Source organism: Mus caroli, chromosome X, assembly GCF_900094665.2.
Source record: "Mus caroli chromosome X, CAROLI_EIJ_v1.1, whole genome shotgun sequence".
NCBI classification, from domain to species: Eukaryota; Metazoa; Chordata; class Mammalia; order Rodentia; family Muridae; genus Mus; species Mus caroli.
Genome location: NC_034589.1, coordinates 141,038,708 through 141,045,998, shown reverse-complemented (window position 1 = coordinate 141,045,998; position 7,291 = coordinate 141,038,708). Strand labels below are relative to the sequence as shown.

The 7,291-nt window shown below is 41.0% G+C and overlaps 1 long non-coding RNA gene across 1 annotated transcript in view; it reads right to left on the bottom strand.

The window, feature by feature from the left end:
* Window positions 1–6,269: 6,269 nt before the first annotated feature.
* LOC110286207 overlaps window positions 6,270–7,291 on the bottom strand; it is a 29,544-nt gene continuing 28,522 nt past the window's right edge. The window contains exon 3 of the long non-coding RNA XR_002377132.2: window positions 6,270–6,441. This is a non-coding gene — a long non-coding RNA (uncharacterized LOC110286207). The remainder of the gene's footprint in view (window positions 6,442–7,291) is intronic.

Genomic DNA, 7,291 nt, shown 5'->3' with positions numbered 1-7,291 from the left:
CCATTCCCTGCTGACTAAGTATTCAAACACATGAGTCTATGGGATCATTCTTATTCAGATCACCACAACCATCAATTTATAGCTACTCTTCCTGCCAGCATTATTGGCACCTGGCCACTCATTCTCAAATCCAGTGACACAAGGGACCTCTCTACCTACTAATAAGGTCATTACCCCTTCCTTATTCTGGAGGGATGCTTCCTACATTTAGGATAGTGGCCCCATATCCTTCACAAGGCCCATCTGTCCATGCCTAATGCAGAACACCTAATCTGCAGCATATTCTTCCTGTTGCTGAACTCTGGTCCAAGTTCCAACCACTGCACAGGTTTTTATTTTTTTAATCGTTCATGTGGTCCACACTCGCTCTGTATTTCTCTCTCTGATTTCTACAGCCTCACTGATGACTTTCCTTTGTTTGTCATGCATGTCTTCTTTTCTTCTGCCTGACTCCCAATTAACCTCTCAATTCTCCTTAGCTAGGCTAAGTAAAACTATTTCCGTTTTACATACAGTGTAGCTGGATAAAAAGACAAGCTCAGAAGCTTTGATATTTTGACTGATGGGCAAGTGATGGTGATTTGTTAAAGATCCCTAAATGGAGTGACTAATTACAGCAGAATCTAAAAGCAAAGTTTTCTGGGAAATACTTAAAGGACGGTAGAATGCATAGAGCTAACTGTGGAAGATGAAAAGCTAATTTTCTTGAATGGAGCCAACATTTTACACTCTATCTTGGAAAGAAAATTTGTTTTTGTATTTTATACTATAAAATAAATACCAAAATAATGACAAATAAAATAAAGCCATGGGCTTGGGCTCCTTCTGGTCTGCACCTGTTTACCTTGGGTGAGAACTCTGCTCCCAGCCCCACAGCCACCAGAGGCGGCTCCACTCCCAGGCACTCCAGCATTTCCAGGATCTCAGGATCAGGGATGAGTAGAACACAACACCTGTTGCAACACCACCAGTAACTGAGACTAGCAGGATCCAGGGACACAGGAACTCTGCCGAACCAGTGGCTTGGGTTCCTTCTGGTCTGCCTTGGTTTACATGGGAGCAAAATTGGCAGCCAGTCCCACAGCCTCCAGAGGCTCCACTCCCAGGTGCTCTAACATACCCAGGATCACAGGATCACAGGATTCCAGGAGCTTGGTCACACCAGGATCTCAGGGTCCCAGAGGCAGCTTGATTCCCAGGAAATCTGACACACCCAGAATCTCAGGATCACAAGATCCCAGAATCACAGGATTGCAGAGAAAGCTGGACTCTGAGGAGTTCTGACTCATTCAAAATTACAAGGACAGACTCCAGTCAGATATAGCCAGGGCAGGGAACACTAGCGATAATCAGATGGTGGTAGGCAAGAATAAGAACATGAAAAACAGAAGCCAAGGCTATTTGGCATCATCAGAACCCAATTCTCCTACCATAACAAGTCCGGGGTACACCATCACACTGGAAAAGCAAGACTCAGATCTAAAGTCACTTTTCATGATGATTATAGAAGACTTTAAAAAGGATATAAATAACTCCCTTAAAGAAACACAGGTGGACACAGGTAAACAGCTAGAAGCCCTTAAAGAGGAAACACAAAAATCCCTTAAAGAATTACAGGAAAACACAACCAGACAAGGAACAAAACCATCCAAGATCTAAAAATAGAAATTGAAGCAATAAGGAAATCACAAAAAAAAGACAACCCTAGAGTTAGAAAAACTAGGAAAGAGATCAGGAGTCATAGATGCAAGCATCACCAACAGAATACAAGAGATAGAAGAGAGAATCTCAGGGGCAGAAGATACCTTAGAAAAAAATTGAAACAACAGTCAAAGAAAATGTAAAGAGCAAAAAGCTTCTAACCCAAAACATCCAGGAAATTCAGGACATAAGGAGAAGACTTAAGGATAATAGGTATAGAAGAGAACAAAGATTCCCAACTTAAAGGGCTAGTAAATATCTTCAACAAAATTATAGAAGAAAACTTCCCTAACCTAAAGAAAGAGATGCCCATAAACATACAGGAACCCTATAGAACTCCAAATAGATTGGACCAGAAAAGAAATTCCTCCTGTCACATAATAGTCAAAACACCAAATGCATTAAATAGAGAAAGAATATTAAAAGCAGTAAGGGAAAAAGGTCAAGTAACATATAAAGGCAGACCTATCAGAATTACACCAGACTTCTCACCAAAGACTATGAAAGCTAGAAGATCCTGGGCAGATGTCATACAGACGCTAAGTGAACATAAATGCCAGCCCAGACAACTATACCAAGCAAAACTCTCAATTATCATAGACAAAGAAAACAAGATATTCCATGACAAAGCCAAATTCACACAATATCTTTACATAAATCCAGCCCTACAAAGGATAATAAATGGAAAACACCAACTCAAGGAGGAAAACTACACACCCTAGGAAAAACAAGAAAGTAATCTTTCAACAAACCCAAAAGAAGGTAGCCACACAAACCTTATTCCACTTCTAACAACAAAAATAACAGGGAGTAACATTCAGTTTTCCTTAATATCTTTTAACATCAATGGAATCAACTCCCCAATAAAAAGACTTAGACTAACAGACTGAATACATAAACAGGACCCAGTATTTTGCTGCATACAGGAAATGTACCTCAGTGACAAAGACAGACACTACCTCAGAGTAAAAGGTTGGAGTACAATTTTCCAAGCAAATGGTCCCAAGAAACAAGCTGGAATAGCCAGTCTAATATCAAATAAAATCGACTTTCAACCAAAAATTATCAAAAGGGATAAGGAAAGACACTTCATACTGGTCAAAGGAGAAATATACCAAGATGAACTCTCAATTCTGAACATCTATGCTCCAAATGTAAGGGCACCCACATTCATAAAAGAAACTTTACTAAAGCTCAAAGCACACATCGAACCCCACACAATAATAGCGGGAGACTTCAATACCCCACTCTCAGCAATGAACAGATCATGGAAACAAACTAAACAGAGACACAGTGAAACTAATAGAAGTTATGGACCAAATGGATCTAACAGATATTTATAGAACATTTTATCCTAAAGCAAACGAATATACTTTCTTCTCAGCACCTCAAGGTACCTTCTCCAAAATTGACCATATAATTGGTCACAAAACAGGCCTCAACAGATACAAGAAGATTGAAATAATCCCATGCCTCCTATCAGATCACCATAGACTAAGGCTGTTCAATAGCAACAAAAAGAGCAGAAAGTTCACATACACATGGAAGCTGACCAACACTCTACTCAATGATAACTTTGTCAAGGAAGAAATAAAGAAAGAAATTAAAGACTTTTTAGAATTTAATGAAAATGAAGATACATCATACCAAAACTTAACAGGCACAATAAAAGCAGTGATAAGAGGAAAACTCCGAGCTCTAAGTGCCTCCACAAAGAAACTGGCGAGAGCTTACACTAGCAACTTAACATCACACCTGAAAGCTCTAGAACAAAAGGAAGCAAATTCACCTAAGAGGAGTACATGGGAGGAAATAATCAAATTCAGGGCTGAAATCAACCAAAAAGAAACAAAAAGAACTTTACAAAGAATCAACAAAACCAGGAGCTGGTTCTTTGAGAAAATCAACAAGATAGATAAACCCTTAACCAGACTAACCAGAGGGCACAGAGACAGTATCCAAATTAATAAAATCAGAAGTGAAAAGGGAGACATAACAATGAAATATATTTTTAAAAATAATTACTCTGTTTGTTGAATATTAACCATTGAAAATATTAAAATCATGTTCTACAAAAAAATAAAATAAATGTAGATAGAATGTGTCAACTCATGGCATCCTTGAACCAAGGAATAAACAGGAGTGGTCACCATTGCTGAATGCATTTTGGTGTGAAATACTTGTTTACTCCAAGATTAGTGACACTGACAAGTTGTACTGACTTGTAATCTTTTTGCATAGGGACAGATCACTGTAGATCTTCAAGGGCTTCAAGATCTCCATTTTTACTAGTCAGGGAATCTAGAAGGGACTCTGCAGTGTTTCTTAGTGCAACTCCTCAGTTGCCCTCAATAGGTGCTACAGACAGTGAGAAGCCACTCAGTCAGTTCCTACATATCTGGAGGAAAGATCAAACCAGAAACTGGTTCTACTTGCTTTCAAGTGACCTCATGCCATATTGTGCTGGCTATTTTATGTCAACTTGACACAAGCAGAAATCATTTTAAGAGGAGCCTCAATTGGGGAAAAAATGCCTCTATCACATTGGCCTGTGAGAAAGTCTGTGTGTGGTGCATTTTCCTCATTGATGACTAATATGAGAATGCCCAGCTCACTGTGGTACCACCCAGGCCTGATGATCCTGAGTGGTATAAGAAAGCAAGCTGAGCAAGCCAATAACAAGAACTCCATGGTCTCTTCATCTGTTCCTGCCCTAACTTCCATGGATAACGGACTACAAGCTGTAACATTAAATAAACTTTCCTCCTCAAGTTGCTTTTGGTTACAGTGTTTCATTAGAACAAAAGAAAATATTGACTGAGACACATGTGAAATTTAGCCCCATTCACTATAGCACATTCTGACTCCTCTTGCATACCTAAATATGAAATGTAGTCTGTGCTCAGACAACTGGAGAGTGGGTTTAGTCAGTAAATTTCTTGCCACACAAGCATGAGGATGTAACTTTAATCCCCAGCACCTATATACAAAAATCTGGACACACAGGCACATATCTGCAATCTCAGAGTTGGAGAGGCAGAGACAAGCTGATTGCTGAAGCTCCATAGCCAGCCAGCCTCACCTAGCCAAATCAGATTTAAAGACAGATCCTATCTCAAAAATTAAGATGGAGAATGACTCAGAAAGAAACCTGACATTGACCATACATGTGTCATGTGCACCCCTACAGGCATATGCATATGCAAGCACACATGTTTCTCTGCAAAAATTTAACCTTGTTCTTAGAAAATATGAGAAGGGCGACCTCATGGGAAGACCAGCAGTCTCAACTAACCTGGACCCCCAGGATCTCTCAGACACTGAGCCACCAACCAGGCAGCATACATCAGCTGATATGAGGCCCCTGTCACATATACATCACAGGACTGCCTTGTCTGGCCTCAGTGAGAGAAGATGCACCTAATCCTCAAGAGACTTGAGACCCCAGGGAATGTGGAAGTCTGGTGGGGTGGGGGTGGGTGGTGGGGTCATCCTCTTGAAGATTGCAGGGGGTGGGATATGGGATGTGGAACAGTCACAGGGTGGACCAGGAGGGGAATAGTCTGGACTGTAAAAAAAAAAAAAGGTTAAAGAATAGTCTTTTGTTTTTTAATGTCAGAATGTGTTCTAGATACATTCTTTTGGCCATCCAAGAAAAATCCCCTATCTGCAACTACTAGACATCACTGAGAAACAAATGAAGTCATAAAAAAATGAAACACAACAACCAGAGTATTTTGAACAAGTAAACAACAAAAAGAAGAGATGTGAGTGTTACTAGTCCCACCACCACAGGTCACACTCAAGTGTGATGTGAGGGTTGGCTAGCTTCCCTGAGACCACTGTATCAGGCTCTCGTATTAACATGTTACTTTTAAGTATCCCAGTGGGAGGAACACATTAGACACATTAGGATGACTTTTTCTGGAGCCTAGCTGTTGTGCCTATGTATGGTTTTTAATGTACAAAGGTCCAGAGAGACTGGGAATATGGGTCAGTGATAGAACACTTGTTTAGCATATGTGAGACCTTGAGTTCAATTCCCTCTCATGCAAAAACAAGCAAGTAAACAAGCAAAACAACAAACCTGAAATCCCAAAGAAGTAAGTATTCAAAACCCCAAGAAAACAAAACATGAAAAGAGCCTGGCTAGGTGGAAGATGCCTATAATGGTAACACTCGAGAGACAGGCATAAAGATCACTAAATGTTTGGGGCCAAGTGTGAAGAGAAGAAGCAAAGTGGGAGATGTTTGATATCTCATGCAGAAAAGGGTGGAGAAGTCATATCCCAGGTCTGCCTGACTCTACCCAAAGAGGATCACCAAGGAGAGCACTTTGCCCTTCACATCTATGGGGACTATAGGATTTGCTCAGGAAAGACATGCTAGGCTGTGTTTCCAGTCATGACACCCTTTGCTTAGACTCCACTTGGTGAGACTGTGACACTGTGCACCAGTAAAATTGTCTTTGTTGCAACACCATGTCCACATGTGAAAGGCAGGTATCCGTTCTGGCAAAGCCACCCTTGTAAGGTTCTAGGACACTATGTCAGCCTTCCCCAGTGTTGCACTTACCCAACAGCCCTGGAGTCCTTTGATGGGTAAAGCTAGCCCCAGAGATAACTGCTGAGAAAGGCTTTATCTTCTAGTTTCCCTTGTGGAGACACTGCCATTCAGAGGCACTTGAATAGTCCATCACCAAGCCCAAGATATGTGACACCTTTCAATTTCACTCTCTACCTGAAACATAAGAAAGTAGGGGCCAACAGAACCATAGGGGGGGTCTTTCTATTGGCAATAGTGCATCTGTAGAGTTATGGAGCTCCAAGAGGTGGCATGGGACTCACCTGGCCAAAGACAGAAGCCTAGCAATGGAGACAATTTTCTTCACCTGTCTTGACTCTGTAGTTTAGCTACATATGTAGATATCCACTTCATAAACCTTCCAGCTCACGTGTCTCCCTTTTGCAAACCCTTCCACATTCTCCTCAGCTGAGAAGGGTCAGGAGCTATCTTCTATCTCCAGGGTAGTGCTACTTAAACTCTAGGATCACTCACCTCACAGTACACCAAAATGGAAGCATCTTCCTGCAAAGATGCAGTCTAAATCATCCCAAATTCCTCACCAGATCCTCTACTTTAAAATGAGCTTCTGCTCTTAAATTTAGAATCCCACTGATCTAAGTATACTATTTACCTCAGTTCACACGTTTAGCACAAAGTACTGGAGCTCAGGAGGTCCTTTGGACAATACAGTCCATCTGCTGGAGAAATGTAAATCTAACCAACAGGTATGTTCTTACCTGATACATAAATGACCTGAGACATTGTTTATGTTTGTGAATTCACAACCTGAAAGCATGCAGTTATTGTCTTTGTTTCCCTTTTACCCATAAAATATTAAAGCCAGACAGGTTTGAACCAGAAAAATAAAATAAAATAAAATAAAATGAGCTGCTCAGCCGAGCGTGGTGGCACATGCCTTTAATCTCGGCACTTGGGAGGCAGAGGCAGGCGGATTTCTGAGTTCGAGGCCAGCCTGGTCTACAAAGTGAGTTCCAGGACAGCCAAGGCTACACAGAGAAACCCT